This window comes from Protopterus annectens, chromosome 3.part0, assembly GCF_019279795.1.
Source record: "Protopterus annectens isolate FY-2018-M chromosome 3.part0, PAN1.0, whole genome shotgun sequence".
In the NCBI taxonomy this organism is placed as follows: domain Eukaryota; kingdom Metazoa; phylum Chordata; order Ceratodontiformes; family Protopteridae; genus Protopterus; species Protopterus annectens.
In genome coordinates, this window is record NC_056731.1 from 1,594,919,388 (window position 1) to 1,594,943,369 (window position 23,982).

At 45.6% G+C, this 23,982-nt stretch overlaps 1 protein-coding gene across 1 annotated transcript in view; it reads left to right on the forward strand.

Annotated features, from left to right (window-relative positions):
- Window positions 1-23,982, forward strand: part of MTDH (metadherin) — a 1,697,336-nt gene that overhangs the window by 730,123 nt on the left and 943,231 nt on the right. The gene's annotated exons all lie outside the window — the stretch shown is intronic.

A 23,982-nucleotide genomic window follows, 5' to 3' on the forward strand; every position in this document is an offset into this window, starting at 1 on the left:
TCTGTTCTCAAATGAAAAGGATTAGCAGAATTTGTATAGCCCCATTCTAATACAAATTCTCACAACTAAATGTTTACAACATTTCAAAAATAGTAATTTTTCAATGGAAGAACTTACTTGCATGGTTGTCAAGATCACTGATTCAGTAAATGTGTGAAAAAAATTCCTATAACTTTGTTTCAAGTGGGGGTGAAGAAAGGATTGCTTTTAATTATGGCTAGGGGGTTGACTCATCATGCTACTTTGAATTGTTAATGCAACTAGAGTGTTACAGGACTTATTCCATCGGGTACTTAAGGTTTTGGTTGATAGATAAGTACTAGGCTTGTTGTCCTTATGGACCATTTTAAGCTTAACCAAATTCCCTTTGTGAGAATCAAACCTTGTACCTCTTGTGTGTGAGATAAACAGCTTGGCCATTATGTCAGTACTGGGCATCTTAAATCAGTAGCTCCTTTTTGAAGACTGCTGAACCAAACATTGCCACTTTACTTTGTCCATCTTTCCTGTTTTTTTATGCAGTGCTCAGCTCAGACTGGCACTAACTACTTAGCTTCGCTTTGTTTATGAAATTGTATTTTTGTGCATTTCATCCTTTTTTTCTTCTCTGTGTCGTTGTGGCTCTAGCTCCCTTGAAATGTGCCTTGTTATATGCATTGGGCTTTTATCAAAAGGATTTACAGGAGTTCTTAAGAAAAAAAAAAAAAAATTAAAAAGGAGGCCGAGGGGAGCCGTTCACTGTTTCAGTCGGCCATATGGTTGCCAGCCATTTCTGAGTGTGACTTATTTAAGCCCTGTAATGATCAAAATGCGTGGTTGCTACTGTGTTGGGAGTTGCCATTTTTAACTATATCGCAGTCCCAGGTAAGTAGGGTGGTGCATTGACAGTGCCCCTCTCCCATTGCTGGTGTGTTTGCTGGGGTGCTTTGCCCTTTCTACATTACTTTTTAGGCTTATGTTCATTCTCCACCAAATGCCTTTTTACTTGTGCTTTTAGTGAATTATATTTAGTGAAGAAGTACCTGAAACCAGTATTTCCATGTTTTCTCCTTATGCAGAATTGGCCTACACTTGGCAAGGATGGCACGTCACATCAGTACATTTTCATTCAAGTCTGAGTAGGGATGCTTCCTTGAATCACAAAGAAAGGAAAAAGTGTTGATCTGATGTTGTCAATTTTCATTCATTCCTCAATCATTGGGCTCAGATCGAAACCTTGGATCCGATGCCATTACTGTAGCTCACGGCCAACTGAAGCTCTCGAGCTCCTCCATGCCCATAATGCACCAAATCACTAGCATACCCCAGATTTAATTTGCAGCTTTTCGCATATAGACGAGGTCAGGTTTTCTCTCGAACGAATTTAAAGATGCGTTATTTCAACAAATTTTTTTCTCTTTTTTTATTCCTTTGTACACTTAGCGTATTTGTCAAATATTATTGTTAGTATTTTTTTCTCATTTCTTAAAATTGTAAAACTTTAATGCATATATTGTTTGGAACTTTTTCCTCTTACACCATTGGTGTATTCTCTTGTACCATTGTTGGTAATTTCTTTTTTTACATTCATCCTTACCCTTTCCACACGAAAAAAAAAAAAAAATCCTGACATCTTTGTTTTTCAGAATGTCTGAAAAAGGCTTTAAAAGGTGTAAGAAGTGTCGCCATAAGCTACATTGTTCAGACACCCATGATCTTTGCGTCGGTTATTTAGGCCCAGAGCATCTTAAAGGATAACAACGGGATATTAAAGCAGATTGCTCAACCTGCTGTCTCTTTTAGTCCCCATTGTTTGATACAGCCACTAAAAATAATCACTGCAGCTTTAAAAAGTAATGCATTCAACTGTTTTACCTCTCAGGCTTCCTACCTTTCCATACTGTTTTACTTTCACTTTGCAAAACAAGTTAAAAAACCCCTAGTTGGCTCTTAAATGATGATGTCACATCTGCCAGAGCTCTTGCTGTAGTTACCCGGACGTTTCCTCCCCCAAAGTGATGTAAGCGCTGCCTGATTTGCATGCTCTATAGAAGAGCCAGTGAACCTCCCAAATTGTGATGTCAGAGCTGCCTTGCCCAGCCCACTCTTAACCTAATATTACTGTGTATATGCTGTGTGGAATTCCTTTTCTGTGTAAGTGTACCCTGTCGACTTTATTTGTCTGAGAGATTTGAAGAAAGTTTGCATTGCCTGCATCTTCTCCAGCTTTTTGTGTGTGTGTGCGCACGAATGCATGCAGGGAGGGCCGGTGTGTGTGTGTGTATATGCACGCAGGAGCTATGTGTGTGTGTGTGTGTGTGTGTGTGTGTGTGTGTGTGTGTGTGTGTGTGTGTGTGTGTGTGTGTGTGTGTGTGTGTGTGTGTATGTGAATGCACGCAGGGGGGGCCGGTGTGTGTGTGGTCCATTCCTGGAAATATTACAGCAAAAATGTCAAACTAATATCAATTTTCTGAAAAGCCCTACTGATGTGACAAAGCACATTGAGGAAGTATAGGCAAAAGTACAGTAACAGCTGCATAATTTTAAAAATGACCATGCATAGACATTGATTGCATCATTTTACATAGGAAGCAGATGTTTCTCACAATTAATAGAGAACATGAAGTATGAGAGACTGTAATTTTCTTAAATTACCACTTATAAAAAACATCTGCTGTGGTGGTGCTGCGGTAGCATTGTCGCCTCACAGTAAGACGTCCTGTTCGATTCTCAGCTAGAGCGTCTTCTGTGTGGAGACATGCATGAATGGGCGTACCTTCGTTGAAGGTTGTGCGTCAGGGCCGGCAACTCGGCACGTAAAAATCTACTGCCAATCATTAGCTGACCGGAGTTCCGCTGTGGCTACCCCTAACCGGGAAAAGCCGAAAGACCCAACAACAACCACCACCACTTAAAAAAAACATGCAACTGCTGTCATGCAAGTCCTTGAAATCTATCTTTTTTTATAGTCTATCATTTGTTAGCTATTTAACCACAGTGTAAGGAAAAACTGGGAGTTTGGTTTGCAAATAAGTGATTTTTTTCCCAGTGCTATAGAGCTTGGATCTTAATTTGACATGAGGAGTGCAACAAAAGTGTGTCCCACTGTAAGGAAGGAAAGGCTGTGAGAAGCAAACAGTACATTAGGTTGGTCACTGCTGTGAGCTGTCAATCGCATGCAGATAATGGGTCAAATTACCATTAGCTCTTTGACCGCTAGGGAAGGTAGGTGTGAAGGGGGAGGGGACTTACCTTGAATAACTAGATTTCTTTTGTCACGCCTGAATTCAAGTTAGCATTTCTAAGAAACAGCAATAAAATTCACTTTTCAGTTCTGTTCTGTGGCATTTGCACTGCTTGGGTTTGAAGTAGTCATTGAAAAAAGATAAAATGTTAACCAAAACTAGGCGTTTACAACACAGCATTGAATGCCTGTAAATGAGTACAGTGACAGGAGCTCTAGGGAAATAGTGGCAGATGTGATGCAGTTTTTTTGAGATGAACAATGCATACTAGGATACATAGAGGCAAACTAACCTTTTGGAATTCCTTCAGTATGCCAGACCCCACGTGGCCAGACTCAGAAATTATGTATAAAAATATCTAAAAACCTGTAAATACTCCCAGAGTGGTGTTAAAATGTAGGAAACACCAGATCATGATGAAATAAACATGTTTTTTGAGTCTGAGGGCGCTGTTGTCCTTTAATGTAGAATGCAGCATTTGCAACAGCGTTAATCTGCGAGCAATAGCGGACAGTAAAAACAAGTTGATTCTAAAGGGACTACTGCCTACTACTTTTTCAGAGGCCATATTTGGGGTTCATCTCCCTAAGATCACCTCAAAGGAGGCTATAAAAAACTCCCCAAAGAAGTCGGGATCTTTGACTCCCATCTTCAGCAGAGCTGCCACAAAAAAAGTTCAGATATGATCCAAAGCCTTCTGGCTTGAAGACTTCGATAGGATCCCCACAAATGTTCTTGGATCCAAGTATATTGGATCCTAAATCACTTCCTTGGACCTGATGCACTCCCTCCTTAGATCCAGTGCCGTCTAGGGTCCCGTCTCCCTTCATCTAGAGAGATGGCTTTCCAAATCACCGTCAGTTCATCTCGTTCTTCCAGAAGTCTCAGTGAAGGCAACATGGATAAAATGATGCAGAAGTTTCTCTTGGCGCAGGTACAGATGGGGGTTTTCCCAGCTGCTACCCTTTGGGGTCAGGAAGTCTTGGCCAGGTCTACCCCTCCAGTATTGGCTCCTTGTCTAATTTGACACTTCATTTCAGAGTCCTTAGATCCAACTTTACTGAGAGCATCTGGATCGGATCCAAAGATAGTCTTGTCCTTGGATCCAAGGTTTCTCTGAATGCCCCTGGCTCTAACAAGTTGGGAGCCAAGTGGCTCTCGGAGTCATAGCATCCCAGTCAGATCTGAAGTTTTCAGATTTGTATCTGCCCCTTGGAGCCTTTGCTTTGGACACCTCTTCCCCAACCTCTGCCTCAGGTGGATTGCCTTCAGAGCAGACTGAGCCAGTGGAGCAGAAGCATGGCATCTCCGCTACGTTTCCTTCTCCCTGGGACAGTCTGCCTTTGAGGTAGTGGAGAGTGTGTTCTGTGCTTCAGCAGGATTGAAGGTCTGTCCCCACACAGATCTTCCTTCAACATCTCATGCATCTCTGCACCTTGAGTCTCAACATTTGATTCCACAGGGGCCGCCAGTCCAACCTGTCCAGGCTACCCAGCAGGGTATCACCATTTCTTCCAACACTTCCCCACTGAAGTATCCCAGAAGAAAAAGTGCAAAAAGAGGCACTTAGATTCTCCAAAGAAGTCTGTCACAGAAGACAACAATTTTGATGAGGTGGGGGGATTCCCTAGATCACCACCCAACGACATCTCATTTGGAGACATTCTAGAGATCCTCAAAAACAGTGGGGTGGTTGGTCCTTTCAAAAGCCTTCCCCAGAGGAATCTGTGTTCCTAGAGGCATTTGGATCTGGACCATCTACCTCCTGGGTAACTCCACCCGCTGATGGAGCTCCTTGATTTGATCTCTCAGCAGGCATGGAAGGATCCTGAGATTTATTTTATTTATTTATTTTATATTTGTTGACCGGGTTTGTCCGACTGGGCTACAAATGCCCATTTTCAGCGGAGGCCCGAGGAGAAAAGCTCCAACAGAAAAATAATAATTTTACATATTGAATACATATAGAAATACATTCATCAGTACCACAGATTACTGCATTACAGTGCCACACATTACATTCATCAGTATCACACATTATTGCATTACAGTGTCATACATTAAACCGTGGCAAGTGAAATACATAGAAATACATCCATCAGAGGGATACATTCATAATTACATATTATATACATAGTAGTGCAATAATTACATAGCTGAAATATTTTGCTAGTTATATTTGTACAGAGATGTACCAGGAGAAGAAGATAAAGTAGTAAGTTTATTTATTGAAGGAGAGGAAGAGAGAAGAGAAGTAGAAGGTTATAGGGGAGTGTTTAGGGGGGATAATTACATTGGCAAGTCCATTTTTCATGAAGGTATTTTTTGTAGCGGTTTTGAATTGATTGGGATGTTCAAGGTATGATATGGTTAAACCTAACCCCAAGAGACCAGACCGAATTCTGGAACCACCAACAGGAAGAGTATTTTGGAGCAAGGGAGTGCTAGTAGATGCCATGGTCATGGCAGCAGTCACGAAGAAGGAACGTGAAGGACAAAGTTCCACTGTCCATCTCCCTAACAGAGAGTCTAAGGCTTTGGACAGATTTGGGAAGCATGTCTAAGCTTCCACAACTTTTGCTCTTAGGTCTCTAAACTATTCGGCACATTTTACTAGGTTGTAAAGAGGTTTGATAAAAGAGCTGTCAAATACCCTTTCAGGGACCACTACTGCTGAGACTCTAGCTTTGGTAGCCTCGCAGTTGGCAACCCTGCAGTCCATTTCAAATTTGTCCATGAGGCTTATCTCTCATGCAGCTGAGGGTACATCAAGGGTGTCAGGTTCAGGTATCTCAGTAAAGTGGCACACCTGGATGCACTTGTGTGATTTTTTGTGGAGCCCTTAAAGTCTTCTTTTGTCAGTGTTATCTGTGAAGGATCTTCCTTATTTGGCCCCAAAGTGAAGGATAGACTCTCCAGGTGTGAAAAAGATGGAAAGTCTCTCTCTGCTGTAGGAGTAAGTTTTTCAACTACTCAAAGGACCTTCTCTAGGAACCAACAAGGAGGATGAAAAATGTGGCTAAAAAATCTCAAGGTCCATTCCAAGATGCACTTGGAGATTGTTCTGAGGGGGAATGTTAATGGAAGACACCATTCATGCAGTAGAGGTGGCCCGCAAAATCATGGGTCTATTGACACGTTCTCTGACAGGCCATACCAGAGCTCTTGAAAGGAGGTCTGATTGTCCCGTTGTGAAGGCTTTATCCCTGCACCAGAAAGCCTGACTGGATATAACAAGATACATGGGTCCAGAGAATTGCATCCAGAGGGTATGTTATGTTCCCTTTTTCCTTCCACCCCTGTCTTCACAAAAGTTTCCTGATGTTCCACCCAATCAGAGGAAAGTAGCATCACTAGAAATACAAAAGCTGCTAGAAAAAATAGTCATCCAAGAGATCCCACCAGACCAGAGAGAATCCAGAACTTGCTCATGATTCTTTTTAGTGCAAAAGAAAACAGAGGACTGGAGACCAGTTGTGGAACTCAGCAAATTGAACAAGTCAGTTTAACACTCAATGTAGTAGAACCTGATCTGTCCTTATCCACCACCGCTTCTAGGCAAGGACTATTGGATGTGCTTGATAGACCTTCAAGATGCATACTGTCACATAGAAATGAATAGGCAGTCCAGAAGGTTTTTATGCTTCCGACTGGGAGCCAGTCATTACTAGTTCAGAGCCCTGTCTTTGGCATCACAACAGCCTCCAGGGTGTTCACCAAATGCATGGCAGTGGTGCCAACTCACTTGAGGCTACAGGGATTCTGAGTGCTTCCGTCTTTAGATGACTGGCTCATCGCCACCCAACCAGGCATGTACTTGTACTAGGGAGAGCCCAGGTACTCCAGATTTGCTCCCTTCTAGGAATTACAATAAATTAGAACAAATAATTGCAGCCATCTCAAGCATTAGAGTTCATAGGAGCAATTTTCAATGTGGCATCTATAACAGCTTCACTTCCCCTAGCCAGAGTTCAGTCATTGAGATTCCATGTCACAAAAATTGTTCACAGCACTGAAATTTCATCCCGATTGATTCTTCAAGCCTTGGGGTCAGTGTCAGCGGCTATAATTCTAGTTCTCCTGACAAGATTTTGTGTGAGAATCCTTCCATAGATGCTGACATTTCAATGGTCATTTTTTATTAGAGGATTTCAGTTTAAATAACGATCACACAAGCATGCAAAAGGTATCTTTGGTGATAGGTAAGGTCAGATCACGGTCTACAAGGCCATCTGTTTATTCTTCCTCAAACCAAGACCATAGTGACCACGGACGCATCCCACATTGGGTAGGAGGCACTTCCTGGGAAAACTGTCCAAGGCACTTGGTTCCCCTAAGAGGCCAATTTGCATATAAATAGATTCATAGCTGTTTACTAGGCTAACAACCACAAGGTCCTTTTTAAGTCTACCTGTGTATTCCATATCCCTGAATAGTTCTGATACCCTTGATAAGTGAAGCAGGTGTTTGGGAGATGAAACATTTACAAGCAGATGTCCTGGAGATGAGAGCAGTGCTTTTAGCGTTGCAATATTTTCAGGATGCTGTACCACTGGGGACAGTTGCGATTCAAACGGGCGATATGTCATTTGTTTGGTACATTAACAAACAAGGAGGAACCAGATCTTGCACTTTGTGTCGAGAATAGCTCAGAGTGTGGCAAAGAGCGATCTCATCCTACCGTTTTCTTATAGCAATGCACATTTCGGGAAAGTCCAACATGATAGAGAAATTGAGAAGGTCCATTCTACTACCTCATGAGTGGTCTCTCAACATGAAAGTCACACAAACAATTTTCCATCAGTGGGGCCAGCCTTGCTGCAGTCTTTTTGCTTTTCCCCTAAACAACAAGTGCAGCAGCTTTTTTTCCCTAATCCCCCAATTACCGAGGGACACTGTGCTGAACGATTGTCCCTGTGGTCTTCTTTATGCTTACACTGCAACTCCCTTAATTCCCAAGTTTCTACAGAAAGTTGCAAGGTTGAAGAGCAAAAGCATCCTCACTGCACCTTACTGGCCTCGACAGGTTTGGTTCCCCTTCCTTTGGCCTCATCTTCTTTACCCACCTTGGATTCTGGATCCGATTCCAGACCTCCTGTCTCACCCGAGAAGCATGATTCATCCAATTATCTCAAACCTTGGGCTAACTGTGTGATTTTTCCAGTTCTGTTAATAGCCAGACAGCCTATGCTGTCTTCTCCTGTACATCATATACTTTTATTTTCCCATAAAGCTTCTGTTAGGAAAATTTACAAAAGTAAATGAAAGAGATTTGTTTGTTGGGCATATCAAAAACATATCAATCTCTTTTCAGCCCTTACACTAAGTGTCCTGAAGTTTTTGTTAGAAGTTTTCAATAAAGGAGCTAGATATTCTACCATTGAAGTTCAGTTAGGAATCTCTAACTTTCATATAGGAAATGACAGTTGTTCCCTAGCCTCTGCTAAGATATACAAGGCTTTCTTAAGAGGTACTATATTACTTAAACCACCTTATAATGATCCTACTTCCCCATGGGATTTGAATCTTCTACTGCAGGACTTAATCCTTTCTCCCTTTGAACCAGCAGGAAAATGTGATAGTGCAGCAGTTAATGTCGCCTCACAGCAAGAGGTTCTCCGGTTCGATTCTTAGCTGGGGTGCGTTCTTTGTGGGGCCTGCATGTCCTCCCTGTGTTCATGTGGGTTTCCTCCGGATGCTCGGGTTTCCTCCCACGTTACAAAGACGTGCATCTGGAGCATTTCTCCCTGGGCCTCCGCTGAAAATTGGCTCGTTCTAAGTCGGACTTTCCTTGTAAACAAATGTTAAATAAAAAATTTCTGACCCGGAAAACGTTATATGTTAAGTTGTCCATCTCGCCTTCATTCTTGCTGGATGGGGTTCGGAGCCGACCTCGGCTCCGACTCGGCCACTCTAAAAGCTCGAGAGTTGGTTCCACTGGCTCGAGGCTCCCCTTATATCCCACAATGCTAGGCGGTAATACCTCAGATCTCGTTTGCCGCTACAGCTATCGAGGTGTGTTGCTTCAACCGGCTTCAGGTTAGTGTAGAAAACAGTTTAAAAACTTAGAAAAACCCTTTTTAAAATTAGTTTTTGACAGTATCCCCTTACTTTTAAAGGATTCTTATCCTTCCTCCTTGTTTTTTTCTCTTCTCCTTACCACAAGAGCTTAGTCTGTTCTTCCCTTAGGCCTTCGGGCCCTCTCATCCCTCATGGAAGTGTATGTGTTTTTTGTAGGGACTTTTAAACACTATCTAAACTTATTAGTTTTAAATTAGTTTTATTTTAGTCAATAGTGTAATCGGTGTGTTTGTGCTTGTGTGCGATTGCACTTGTTCCTTGAAATGTCTAAGGATTCGAAGGTCTCAGGCTTCAAAAAGTGTGACTCGTGCTGTCAGAAAATGTCTCTGACAGACGGTCACACTTCTTGTGTGTACTGCCTGGGACCTTTACACCTGCAGGACTCTTGTGCTGTATGCCATGGCTTCAGCCCTAGAGTCCTGCAGGAAAGAAAAAATAAGCTCATTTTACGGGGCTTGCTAAAGCCTGAGGGTCCCCCGACTGTTTCTTCGGGCAAACCTTCTAAAGCTTCTAGGTCTTCGACTCCAGCAACTGAGTCGACACCTAAGACATCGAAGTCTGCTACAACATCGGCTCTGGCTGGAGCCGATGAGACTCGAACTTCTATTTCTGTGGTTCCCTCGGCTCCGGCTGGAGCCGAGGTATTGGAAATCTCTGAGTCGGCTCCGATCAGACCATCGGAACCGACATCTAGGAAGAGGTCCAGGTCACCGTCCCTTGGCTCCGTTCATTCGGCTCCAGCATCTCCCTTGCTGTCTGAACGGAGCCATAGATCTCACTCCTCTAGGTCATCGAGACTTTCTGACCATGACCTTCAGAGGGTAGAGTCGACTACTTAAGTCCGAGGCACTGGCCCAAATGCTTCAGAGCCCGACTCATCAGTCGATGCTTAATCCTATCTCTCAAAATGTTCCTCCTCCGACTCCTTTGAGCTCGGAGCCGGGGCGTTTCGGACCCGAGACTGTGGTAGCGTCGGAGCCGATACAATTGTCTTCGGCTCCGTCGTCGGCTCCGATTTCTTCCTTGGAAGAATCTCGGCGCCGGACTTCCCTCATCGGCTCCGAGGGGGTGAGTGGCATCGGACCCTTGTCCGACCCCGCTCTCCCTCTCGGCGCTTCGGCATTGGTGAGTTCGGCTCCGACATCGGCCTCGGAGCCATCACTGTCAGTGCCGAGGGAGGTTTTCAGCTTTTCGGAGCGGAGACCTCTGGCTCTGCCTGACAGGGGTGCTTTCGAGGTCATGCGGAGTGTGTTGGAACCCGGTTCAACTCCACAGTCGGCTCCGTCCATCCCTCCCTCTTCGGTGCCTCAGGTAATGTCTACTCACTCCCTCATCCCAGACCGCAGAGAGCCAGCTCCTCAAGAATCCCCTGTGGGGATCTCATCCTCTTCCGAGGCCTCTCCTGAATTGGCAGGGGAGCCCCCTAGGAAGAGAAAGTGCAAGAGGAAGCACATAGACTCACCTGAGTCTGTCACCTCTGACACGGATTTAGAGGATTCTGAGGGTTCCCCCCGTTCCCCTTCTGAAGATGTCTCCTTTGCAGACATTCTAGAGATCTTAAAACAGAGGGAAATTGGCCAGCCCTTAACCCTTCGGAGGAAGAATCTGTGTATCTTGAGGCGTTCGGCTCTCGCCCTTCCACCTCCTGGGTGCCCCTTTGACCCCCTTATGCAGGTGGTAGCAAAAGGCTTGGACGGCTCCTGACTCTGTGGACCCCACCCCAGGAGACCTTCAAAGTTTATTACAGCACCAGCAGATAAGCAATTTCTGACTAAGGGAGTTTCTGTGGATGCTATGGTGGTAGCTGCCGCCACTAAGAAGGAACTAGCTGATCCTTCAGTGCCTGTCCATCCCCAAACAAGAAATCTAGGTCTATAGACAGGTACGGGAAGCGGATGTTTTCGTCAGCGACCTTTTCTATGCGTTCGCTGAACTACCTCTGTCATTTCACTCGTCTTCAAAGAGACTTGATCAAGGAAGCGAGTGAGATGTTAAAGGATCCTACAGCTGCGGGTTTTCAGGATAAGATGAGCGGCTCAGCTGGCTACCCTAAATTCTATAGCTAACTCCTCCATGCGCCTCCTTTCATATGCGGCTGATGGAGCGAGCAGAGCCGCAGGGACAGGTGTGGCCTTACGTCGGCATGCCTGGATGCGGCTATGCAATTTTGCGGACCCCTTTAAGACGTCTTTCACTAATTCCCCGTTTGATGGATCGTCCCTCTTTGGTCCTCAAGTGAAAGAAACCTTGACAAGGTGCGAGACGGATGGCAAAACTCTTTCTGCCGTCGGAGTCCGTTTTTCTACTCCTTCTAGGCCTTACCCCAAAGGCCAGAAAAGTGGGAAAATGTGGTTCCGCAAGCAATCTCGAGGGACTTTGCCTGATGCACAGAGTCGGTTCCCCTCTAGAGGCAGAGGGGGGAACAATAATGGTAGACGTCGCCCTAGAGGCAGGGGGGGTCCGCAGAACCAGGGCAATCGAGAAACCTTTTTCCGATAAGCCCTTCCATCATCCCTGAGGTGTTGCCCGACTGTCCACCTTCGGAGGCAGTCGGGGGAAGATTATCACTGTACCCAGAAGCCTGGCGATCCCTAACTCAAGACAAGTGGGTACAGTCCATCATTTTCGAAGGCTATTCCATTCCGTTCTTTCGCCTTCCAAATCAATCAAAAAAATCCCTTCCAGATGTTCCACCCGCTCAAAGGGATCAAGCAGCGTTAGAAATATCCAAGTTGCTTGCAAAAAGAGCCATTCAGCCAGTGCCAGCAGACCAGCAAGGATCCGGAATCTTCTCCAAATTCTTTTTGGTTCCAAAGAAAACAGGGGACTGGAGACCCATTTTGGATCTCAGCATCTTGAACAAGTCTGTCAAGAAAACAAGATTTCGGATGGTCACATTGCAATCCATCCTACCCCTATTGGGAAAGGAAAACTGGATGTGCTCTATAGACCTCCAGGATGCGTACTGTCATATAAAAATGAACAGACGCTCCAGGAGATTCCTCCGCTTCAGGCTGGGAACCAGTCACTTTCAATTCAGAGCCCTGCCCTTTGGACTCACCACTGCCCCCCGGGTGTTTACCAAATGCATGGCAGTGGTGGCCTCTCACCTGAGACGTCAAGGATTCCAGGTGTTTCCATACTTAGACGTGTGGCTCCTTACAGCTCCTACCAAGCATCTTCTTCTACTTGCCAGAGACTACACTTTTCGCATTTTTCGAAAGCTAGGTATCTCAATAAATTGCGAAAAGTCTGTTTTGTCGCCTTGTCGTGCTATTACCTTCATAGGCGCAAATCTAGACACAGTCAACATGTCTGCGAGACTCACAGACCAAAGGATAGCAGACATACACAAACTAGTCTCCCTTCTTTTCCACAGCAACAGAATCAAAGTCAGATTAGTCCTAAAAGTACTGGGGATTATGGCGGCTGCTATCCCTCTACTTCTATTAGCCAGATTTCACATGAGAATCTTACAATGGATGCTCTTCACACAATGGTCATACCAACAACTTCCGATGTCCCACACCATTGTGATAAAGCAAGCATGCAGGAATCATCTTCTTTGGTGGATTTCTTCCCCCCAGCTCTTCCTAGGAAGACCCTTTGTCCCTCCCCCTCCGGTTGCTACTCTGACAACGGACGCCTCCCTGATCGGGTGGGGGGGGGGCATTATCAGGGCAGAACAATCCAGGGCATATGGCAACCAGACGAACGCCACTTGCATATAAATGTTCTAGAGATGAAAGCAGTGCTTTTAGCGTTGCAAGCCCTTCAAGACTCTCTTCCTTTGGGAACGATAGCAATTCAGACGGACAACATATCTGTAGTGTGGTATATCAACAAACAAGGCGGAACCAGGTCCTACCCCCTATGTCGAGAAGCACTCAGACTGTGGCAATGGGCGATTTCTTCTCAGCGGTTTCTGATAGCAACGCACATCCCCGGAAAGTCCAATCTCATTGCGGACAAATTGAGCAGAGCTATTCTCATGCCTCACGAGTGGCCTCTGAAAAATTCAATCTTGGAGAAAATTTTTCTGAAGTGGGGCCAGCCTTGCTGCGACCTTTTTGCTACTCCCCAAAACAGCAAGTGCAAAGATTATTTCACCCTCTTTCCTCTACCAGGTCATCCCAGCAGGGACGCTCTAGTCCAAGTTTGGCCCCGGGGACTTCTGTATGCCTTTCCTCCCTTCCCACTAATTTCTCAAGTGATACAGAAAGCTATCGCTCAGAAGGCTTCATTGATCCTCATTGCTCCTTACTGGCCTCGACAGGTTTGGTTCCCCTTTCTGCACTAATTTCTGTTGGAGCAACCCTGGCATCTGGACCTAGTTCCAGATCTTTTGATCCATCAGTCGGGTCAGTTACATCGCTCCCTCCCCTCTCTGAACCTCACTGCTTGGTTCCTCCAATTCCAACCTTAGCCAGGCTTCCTCAAATATCTCACTCAGTTCGAGATATTTTAATAGCTTTCCATAAATCTTCCACCCGGAAGATTTATCTTAGTAAGTGGAAACGCTTCTCCTATTGGGCTCAAGGAAGGGACATAGATCCTTTCACTGCTCCCATTCAAATTGTCCTTGATTTCCTAGCCGAACTTTTCCACGCAGGTTCGTCTCCATCTACTCTTAAGGTTCAATTGGCAGCTATATCTAACTTTCATGTGGGCATCTTGGATTCTGCCATCATGTCTCACAAGCTTTGCAAAGCTTTCTTAAGGGAGTTTTTCTTCTTAAGCCTCCTATAAGAAATCCTCCTCTTTCTTGGGACCTTAATTTAGTTCTCACATCTTTGATTCTCCCCCCTTTTGAACCTGCAGCTTCCTGTTCAATGAAATTGCTATCCTGGAAGACACTCTTTCTGGTAGCCATTACTTCGGCTAGAAGGGTCTCAGAGCTTCATGCACTCAGCAGTCGACCACCATATCTTTTGTTTCATAAGGATAGGGTATCCTTACGGACCAATCCATCCTTTTTACCTAAAGTAGCCTCTGCGGCAAATCTAAATCAAAACATTGACCTTCCTGTGTTTTTTCCTAACTATTCTAACAGGTCTGAACAAAAATTACATTGGCTAGATGGTCATCGACAATTAAGGTATTATTTGGATAGGACCAAACAAACCAGAAACACTGACCAATTGTTTGTCTCTTATGCAGAAGGTAGAAAGGGCCTTCCAGTTTCAAAAGTATCACTCTCCAGATGGCTTACATCCTTGATTTCCTTTGTGTATGAGATTAGACACCAAAAGTTGCCTAACAGACCTAAGGCTCATTCAACTAGAGCTTTGGCTACTTCTATAGCTTTCCAAGACAGGCTGCCTATTGATACGATTTGTGCAGCAGCTACATGGGCTACTCCTCACACTTTCATTTCTCATTACAAGTTGGATTTAGCTTCTAGACATAGAGCTAACTTTGGTTCCACTGTACTCAAGAGTCTGTTCCGATAGGCCACCCGGGACAAGGTGCTAGGGACGCGGTCCCATCCAGAAAGAATGAAGGCGAGATGGACAACTTAACATATAGAAGTTATGTTCTTACCATAACATTCCATGTTAGTTGTCTTCTTCTCGCCTTCTTTCTTGCGTCCCACCCTCCTTCCCCCTAGCCTGGACAGACCTAGAGGAGTTTGATTGTGACCTTTCTTCCTACCACCTCTATTGTATATATGTATATACTTTACTATGTATATATTCCTTCATCAGGTTACAGGTCACCTTTCTTCTGTCCTTTTATAGAGGTGGGTTTCCCATTTCCAGTATTCTGGATTTCTTTTGGCTGGGCCTAGCTTACAAACGAGATCTGAGGTATTACCGCCTAGCATTGTGGGATATAAGGGGAACCTCGAGCCGGTGGAACCAACTCTCGAGCTTTTAGAGTGGCCGAGTCGGAGCCGAGGTCGGCTCCGAACCCCATCCAGCAAGAAAGAAGGCGAGAAGAAGACAACTAACATGGAACGTTATGGTAAGAACATAACTTCTATTTCTAGTGGCCATTACCTCTGCCAGAAGAATTTCAGAACTTCATACTTTATCCTGTAAACCTTTTTACTTGATTTTCCATAAGGATAGGGTGACATTAAGAACCAACCCTTCTTTCCTTCCTATGGTGGTGTCAGAATTCAGTATCAATCAGTCTGTTAATTTGACTGCTTTCTTTCCAAATTTTAAAAACAAAGCTGAATATATGTTATATCTGTTGGATGTTCATCGACAATTGCCTTTCTACTTACACAGAACAAAAGAGATTAGAAATTCTGATCATTTATTTATATTCTTTGCAGACAACAAACTAGGCTAACTTGTTGCAATTTAACTTTGGCAAGATGGATTACTGACTGCATATCCTTTGTCTATAATAAACTGGGCATTTCATTATCAAAACCTTTAAGACCCCACTCTACTAGATGTCCTTCTATTCCAGTGTTGCAGTATTCTACTTGTAGGTTTACCCTTCTTCCTTTCCAGTTCGTCTGGCTAGGATTCCAAAGATTTTCAGTCCCTCTAGGTGCATCGAACGTCTGACGTGGCTACAGGAATGTGGGCCATAAAAGTGACGTCTGCATGCACCAGCCCTCTGAACTTTTCAGTTGCCAGTTGTATGCCAGGTACTCCTGCTACTCGCGGACGTTGGATTAAGAAAATTCAGGTAAGTACCCCATTAGGGATCCTATCAGTCTTTCTGTTTTTTTATATATAATCTGTTCATGTCGTCTGGGAAGGGCAAGTGTAAGTGCACCCAGCAGATTTCCCCCCAAAGACACTCACGACCAGTGCCTTTTTTTGTTTAGGTAAGGAACATGACCACAAGAACTGCCCTATTTGTCAGGCGTTCGTACCCATGACCTTAAGTCTCCGTTTGCATGCTCTAAACCTTTATTTAGTGAACCACCGGTTAAAACAAACTACATTAGGGATGGAAGCCGCGTCAGATGCCCCGTCAGAACCGCCTAAGAAGAGGGCCAAGACCTTGTGGCCTAGTTCTTCTGCTGCACCTCTACTGTGCCTGTACCTCAGCCTATGGCTGACATCGGCCTGGCTGAGGACTCTGCTTCCACTAGTCAGGACAAAGCGGGTACCTATGAGGAGGCCAGACAATCCCGAGCGGATGGCACGTCTCTAGAGGTTTTACCGGCATCTGTCTTAGACTCTGGGGGGACCAGCGCACTCTCTGGGCCCATCAGACATCGGCGACACCATCCCTACATTACACTCGAGGCCTTCTCCTAGTCAGAAGCCAGCTAGGCCTCTTAACAAAAAACAAAAGGTAAAACATCTCTCCTCTCCGTCTGAAAGCATGCCCGATTGGTAAGCTTTTAGCCAAAGCTTATTCAATGCCTTTATGGTCCTCCATCCTACTTCTACAGGAAGCCCTAGCATTTCTCCTCCCCTCCTAAGCCCCCAAGCTTTAGTTATTGAAAAGAGGGTAGAGGAAGTGGAAGAGGAACTGTCTGACTCCTCTGAAAATTCCCTCTCATGCTCCTCACCGATCTCCTCCCCCTGGGATACGGATCACCAGAGGAAGGCTTCAGTGAGCCTGACTCCCCAGTGGAGGATTTAACAACTATCAGCAAAATGAAAACCCACTTTAAGTGAGAATCCACTGACATGACTGAAGTGCAGAAGAGGTTTTATGACCTCATACAGATGGCCTCACCCTGTCCCTCTGCTATCCCTCCAGTTCTGCCGGCCTTCCTGGATACCTTCTCCTCTGCATCCATCAACCCTGACTCACAACCCCCAGCCCCACCCAGGGCTGACAAGACTGTACATGGTCCCTGAAACAGAGAAATGTCTAATTAAGTGCCCTCCAGCTGACCCAGCCACCATCTCTATTTTCACTGATAGGGCTTCCCAACTTCTCCCAACTACGACCATTCTTCCAGCTGACAAGGACAGCAAGACAATGGAACGTCTGGGGAAGAAAATCTGCCCTTCGGGCACCCTGTCCTTCATGGCCACAAACTACCAGACTCACATGGCCAAGTACTCCTTAGCCCTGCTAGACAAAGCCATTAAGGAACTGGTTGACATTCCAGACTGTGCAGCTGAAGCTTCTCTGTCCTCTCTGCTAGCACTCAGCTGTCAGGTGAATAGGCACTCCATAAGGTGCAGTTGTAATGCAGCTGAAGCCACAGCGAGGTCAGCTGCATCAACTTCTGCTTTGAAGAGATGCTCTTGGTTACATCTTCAGCCCCTCCCTGACGACTTCAGGGCTAAACTTATTAATGCCCCTTTAGATCACTCCGTGCTGTTTGGCGGCAAAGTGGCTGACCTCTTCAAGTCCCTGCAACAGAAAGGCAAATAATTGCAGGACCTCAAACACCTGCTAGTCTCACCCATCTCTAAGTTCCACAGAAAACTACCCTGCCAAGACTCAATTCATCAGAAAAACTTCTTGCCCTGTGGCTCCCTCCAGGTCCAGGAGACCCCCTAGAAAACCGTCCCCTCTGCGTAGACCTTCCCCATCCTCCAGCCAGAGGCCTCTGTTTCAAGATAGGGCAAGTAACATCTTACGACCTGCCATCTTCACTTCCCACCCCTCCCACATCTCTACCCCTGTCTGCCCATCTCTCTCACTGTCTCCCTGTATGATCCCACATTACCTCAGACAAATGGGTTCTTTCCCTTATCCAGAAAGGTTACTTTATGACCTGGAGCACCCCCTCAGTAAGGTTAGGGACTTCACAGCCACCCACCAGTCAGCTCCCTCTTTTACAACTGGTACTGCAAACTCTGCTGGTGCAAGGCACTATAGAACCAGTGCTTATAGAAACAGAGAGGATTCTACTCCAGAATCTTTTTGGTCACCAGAAAGGATGGGCCATGAAGATGTATACTAGATCTCTAGCGCCTCAACCCTTTCCTAAAAGTTCCTACCTTCAGGATGCTCACTCTCCCCAACCTCTTCCCCCTCCTCCTACCGCAAGGTTTCATGGCAACCCTGGACATAAAGGATGCTTATCTGCACATGCCAATAAAGCCCACTTTCAGGAAATACCTAAGGTTTTTGGTAGGCTCATCCAATTTTCAATTCTGTGCCTTGCCCTTTGGGCTTTCCACTGCACCCAAGGTATTCACAAAATGTCTGGCTCCAGTCATCACTTACTGCAGGACAAAGGGTATCCAAATGTTTCCTTACTTAGATGACCTGCTAATTCAGGCAGGCAATCAGAAGACCCTCCTTCACACTCAGGACCTTCTGCACCTCCTGCAGTCTCTAAGATTTCAAATAAATTTCCCAAAATCTAACCTGGAGCCCACTCAGGACATTGTTTTCCTAGGTTGCAGAATCTAGACAGACCTGATGAAGGCCTTCCTGCCACCAGACAAGGTGGTGTCCTTGACAGACCACCTACTTTGTGCCCTTCAATCATCAGAACTGACAGCAAGGTAGTTCCCGAGACTTCTGGGTTACATGGCAGCCACCATAACCATGCTGCCCTTAGCAAGACTGCACATGAAGAAACTGCAATGGTATCCTCGGTCAGTATGGACTCAGTACTCCCATCCCCTGGAATTCAGGGTCCCCCTTCTTCCCTGCCTGAAACAGGACACTCAATGGCGGATGGCTCAGGTGGCCAAGAACCCAGGCCTCCCTCTCCAGACACCCACTCCCACCCAGATCATGCATACAGAAGCTTAAGATCTGGGATGGGGAGCAACACTAGACCAAAGACAAGTGCAGAGTTTGTGGACAGACCCACACAAACTAGAGCACATAAATGTCAGAGAGATGAGGGCAATCCTCCTGCTCTACAAGCCTTCCAACCCTACCTAAAGCAAGGCACTATCAAGATATTCGTGGACAACACCACGGTCCTGTGGTATCTCAACAAACAGGGAGGGACCAAATCCTACCTCCTGCGCAGACCAGCTCTGCAGGTGTGGGAACTGGCCACCTCACAGGGAATTACCCTACAGGCAGCCTACATACACTCCCTGCACAACATCCAGGCAGATCATCTAAGCAGGACCATCTCAAACAACCACGAATGAATGCTTCACAGAGATGTTTTCCTGGATCTGGCCCACAGGTGGGGTACACCTCAGACTTGTTTGCCTCCTCCATAAACAGGCAACTTCCTGGTTTCTGCACCAGGACACCCGACCCCAAGGCACTGGCAACAGATGCCTTCTCAATGTCCCGGAAGGGGAAATTTCTGTATGCCTTCCCCCCCATTCCCCTTGATTCAAAAGGTGCTGCTGAAAATTCAGCAGGACTCACTAAAAATCTTGCTGGTGACTCCCTACTGGCCAAGACAGTACTGGTTCCCCCTTCGCCTTCATTTGTCCAAGGGCTATCACCACAAGTAACCCGCCCCCCCCCCCACCCCCTTGAACCTGCTCACACAGCACAAGGGAACAGAGATACACCCACAGTGGCGGTCTCTACACCTCACCCTGTAATTGATGTGTCCTCCAGGAGGCCAGGAAACCTAACACAAGAAAATGTCATCTCTCAAAGTGGAAAAGGTTTTCTGCTTGGTGTCACAAAAGACAGTTGGGACCCACTGGAAAGTGACTTACCTCTTACCTGTGTGAACTATTGCAGACAGACCTGGCCTACTCATCTTTAAAAGCACACTTGTCTGCAATTTTTGCCCATCTCCCTTTGGATCCACCCGTAGCATCCAAACTTCCTGGAGAACTCTTCCTAGGGGTACTTAACCTGAGACCAACCAGAAAATCGTCCCCTCCTCCCTTGGATCTTAAATATGTACTAGAAAAACTCACCCTAGCTCCCTTTGAGCCAGCAAATACAGCCACCCTAAAATTTTGCACATGGAAAACTGTTTCATTGGTGGCTCTGACCTCAGCCAGGAGAGTCTTGGAACTGCAAGCTTTGATGGCTACACCACCTTTTTTGGTCTTCAATCTCAAGAGGGTTACTCTTAGAACTAACCCGTCCTTCACACCAAAGGTAGTGAATGACCTATCTCTGAACCAGGCCATACACCTGGCCACCTTTTTCCCCAATCCGCAGGGGGATAGTGAGAGTGTACTTCACTCCCTAGATGTCCACAGACAGCTTAGAATGTTCTTCGTGTTTCACTGTTGCAGTCATTACACTTGGGTTATCCTGCTGGCAGGCTACCCTCACTCAGCCTGAATTCCAAAGTCTAGGTGCTGACGTCAGAGTGCTAGGGGTATAAAAGATGCAGCCGGCCCCATTTTCTTCAGTCTTTCTTGCCGTGCAGTGCCCGAAGCAGAAGCAGTTCGCAAGTGCCGGTCGGCCGACTCTTGAGATTTTCGTGTTTGAATTTCAGATCCGAAGTCTTCTTCAAAAGCTAAGTACCCCACTGGGGAAACCTTTTTTTTTCTTGCTCCAGACTGATGTCGGAAAAAGTTAATAATTGTATTTCTTGTGGGAAGCAAATACCTCATAAGGACTTTCATTCTTACTGTATTCCTTGCCTAGGCCCTGACCACGACGTTGCTAATTGTCAGTTTTGTGCTCGATTTAACCAACACACTATTAAGCGTCGATATGATTTTGCATTACACTATTTTGGCAGAAGATTTAATTATACAATGTCAGCGGATAGCCATCCGACTACCAGAATTCACAAGAAACGCAAAGAAAAAGAAAAGGACAAAACTGACGACGAGGCTTCTTCTAAGCCAGTCGCCGGTTCTCAGTGAGGCGCCTTCGCAGTCGCTGACGCCCACTACTTTAAACCTGCAGGCCGCTAGTGACTCCCACGTGGAGTCGACTAGGCCACTGGAAGCTCAAGGTATTGGACCTTCGGAGACTATTCCCTCAGATGGGTCCGGAGCCGCTGAGCAGGCATCGGCTTCTGAGGGTGCCTTCAGACCTACTCAGTTGTACATTAAAACGACTTCAGCTTCAAAGGCAAAGACTAAAGCACCTTTAAAGACAAAGAAACAAGTACAACAGCATCATGGACAGGCCTCCTTGCCCAAAAAACAGATGCTCAAAATGGCCGAAGACCTAATTACTTTGATCAGGGGTTCCCATCCCCCACCTGACAAAAGGCCTAGGCAAGAGACAGAATATGAATCTTCAGATTATGTTTCCATTTCATCTGATTCCTCTTCTGATCAGGCATACTGTCTTCCTCCCTATGAGGATTCTGATGCTGAAGAATCTAGCCCTACAGCCTCTCCTCCTGAGGATTACTCTTTTGGGGAAACCTTGCATACCATGAGGGAGCATTTTCACTGGGAGAGCCAAGATTTTTCAGAATCTAAGAAAAGGCTCAGAGACTTCCTTTTATTACCACAACACAGGCCCCAAGCTATTCCACCTGTGTTAGACGTTGTAGATTATGTATTTTCAGAGTCCAGTCTGACCCCTGATTCCTAAACTCCAGCTCCTGTTAAGCCGGACAGGTACTACAGGGTTCCTGACTCTCATAAATTCCTTTTCAAAAACCCTGCTGCTGACCCAGAAACAATCTCTCCGGGTACCAAAGGGGTCAAGGCTTCCGCTGCAAAAAACCCTACCCCCTCAGACAGGGATTCTAGGGCACTGGACAGATGGGGAAAAAAGATTTACACTTCTGCTACCTTGGCTATAAGAGCTTTAAATTGTTAGTTTCATATGCTCAAATATCAGCAATATATTAATGTCACTGCTTAAACAGAAAATGTTGACAAATTCTGAATGTGCAGAAAACAAAGAAATGCATGATTTATTGCATGCAGCTGAACAAGTTGGAAAACATACTTTGCAATGTGGTTTTGATTCTTTGGAGGCCTCCTGCAGGACCGCTGTTACGGGTTCTGTCATCAGGAGGCATGCTTGGTTAAAGGAACAAAATCTGCCTGATAATGTCAAAGCAAAATTATTAGATGCTCCATTACAGCATGATACCTTGTTTGATCTTAAAGCAGAAGAGGTGTTAAAGAAAATGGAGGACAAAGCTAAATCTATGCACACGGTTAATGATTTTTTACAGGTACAGCCACCTAGATTTAGCAGACACTGCCCTACAAAGAATTGGTCCTTTCCAGTGTCAGACAGACAACAAAGGGGCAGATACAGACGCCCAAGAGGCAGATCCCAGCCCCAAGGTTCGTACAGGTCTAAACAATGGGGTGCTTCTACCTCCAAAAGTGGAGAAGACAAATCACAGCCATACAGGAAACGGTCCCAATGACTTCTCCCTGCCTGCAACAAACACTTATCTTCTGGCAGCACCTTTAGGGGGAAAACTAGCACTTGTTTCTCAAAATTGGCACATAATAACCCAGGACAAATGGGTCCTAGACATAGTGTCACAAGGCTACGAGTTTCACTTCCATATTCTGCCAAGGACAGACTGTTGGCCAGACCTGCCAAAACATCAATGGGCAGAGGCACAAAAGCAAGTCTCATCCCTCATGGACATGAGGGTCATTCAACAAGTACCACAGCAAGAGCAAGGGCATGGATTTTATTCAAGACTTTTCTTGGTCCCAAGAAAGGACAAGACTTGGAGACCAATACTGAACCTATCTATTTTAAACACATTTCTGGATATACCAACTTCTGCCCATGCTGGGCAAGAAGGCTTGGCTTGTGACTTTAGATCTAAAATAGGCATACCTGCTTGTCCCAATCAGACCAACATGCAGAAGATACCTCAGATTCAAAGCTGGCTCAATGCACTACCAATTCTCTGCACTGCCCTTTGGCTTATCTACTGCGCCCAGGGTCTTCACAAAGTGCCTGGCACCAGTAATTGCATTCTGCAGACAAAGAGGAATACAGATATATCCTTACTTGGACAACTGCCTCATTTAAGCAGAGAACAAGGACATTCTACTATAGCATCTGGCGTTTGTAAAGAGATTTCTAACAGGCCTAAGGTACACAGTCAACGAAAATAAATCAAAACTAGTACCCTCTCGAGATAATATTCCGGGGTGCAAGCTTAAATACAACTGCCCAGATGGCTTATCTCACGTCAGACAAACAGACAACTGACTACCTATTTCAACCTGTTGGCAACAAAGGTCCAGTTACCTGCAAGAAAAATTCTGCAGGCTTTGGGCTTCATGGCATCCTGCATTCTACTAATTCCATATGCGAGACTGCATATGAGGAAACTTCAATGGTACCTAAAAAGTGTTTGGACTCAACATTGCCACAGTCTGGAATCGATAATTACCCTCATTCCCTGCCTGCAACAGGAGGGCGAAGGCTTGTCACCAGAACAAGGGGCAGCCATTCACTTTACCCCCAGCCAGGCAAACATTAACAACGGAAGCATCAGATTATGCCTGGGGCGGCCCCACATGGCAGGAAGGGGTATTCAAGGCACATGGTCCGCAAACCAAATGCATCTACATATCAATCAAAAAGAGATGCTAGCTGTTTAGAATGCCCTGACAGCCTTCAAGGACCTACTTCATCCGGGACAACTACTGATAAAGACAGACAATACCACGGTCATGTGGTATATAAACAAGCAGGGAGGCATTCATTCTTACCCCCTTTGCAGACTAGCCATGACTTTGTGGGACACAGCATTGACTTACCAAGTACATCTGCAGGCACAGTTCCTGCCAGGAATGATAAATACTCTGGCAGATGAACTAAGCAGAAACCTCATGGATCCCCACGAGTGGAAATTGGATCCACAAGTCTTCAGCATGATAACAAGGAAATGGGGATGCCCAGAGATAGATCTATTTGCCCCTCCTCATAACTACCAACTAAAAAG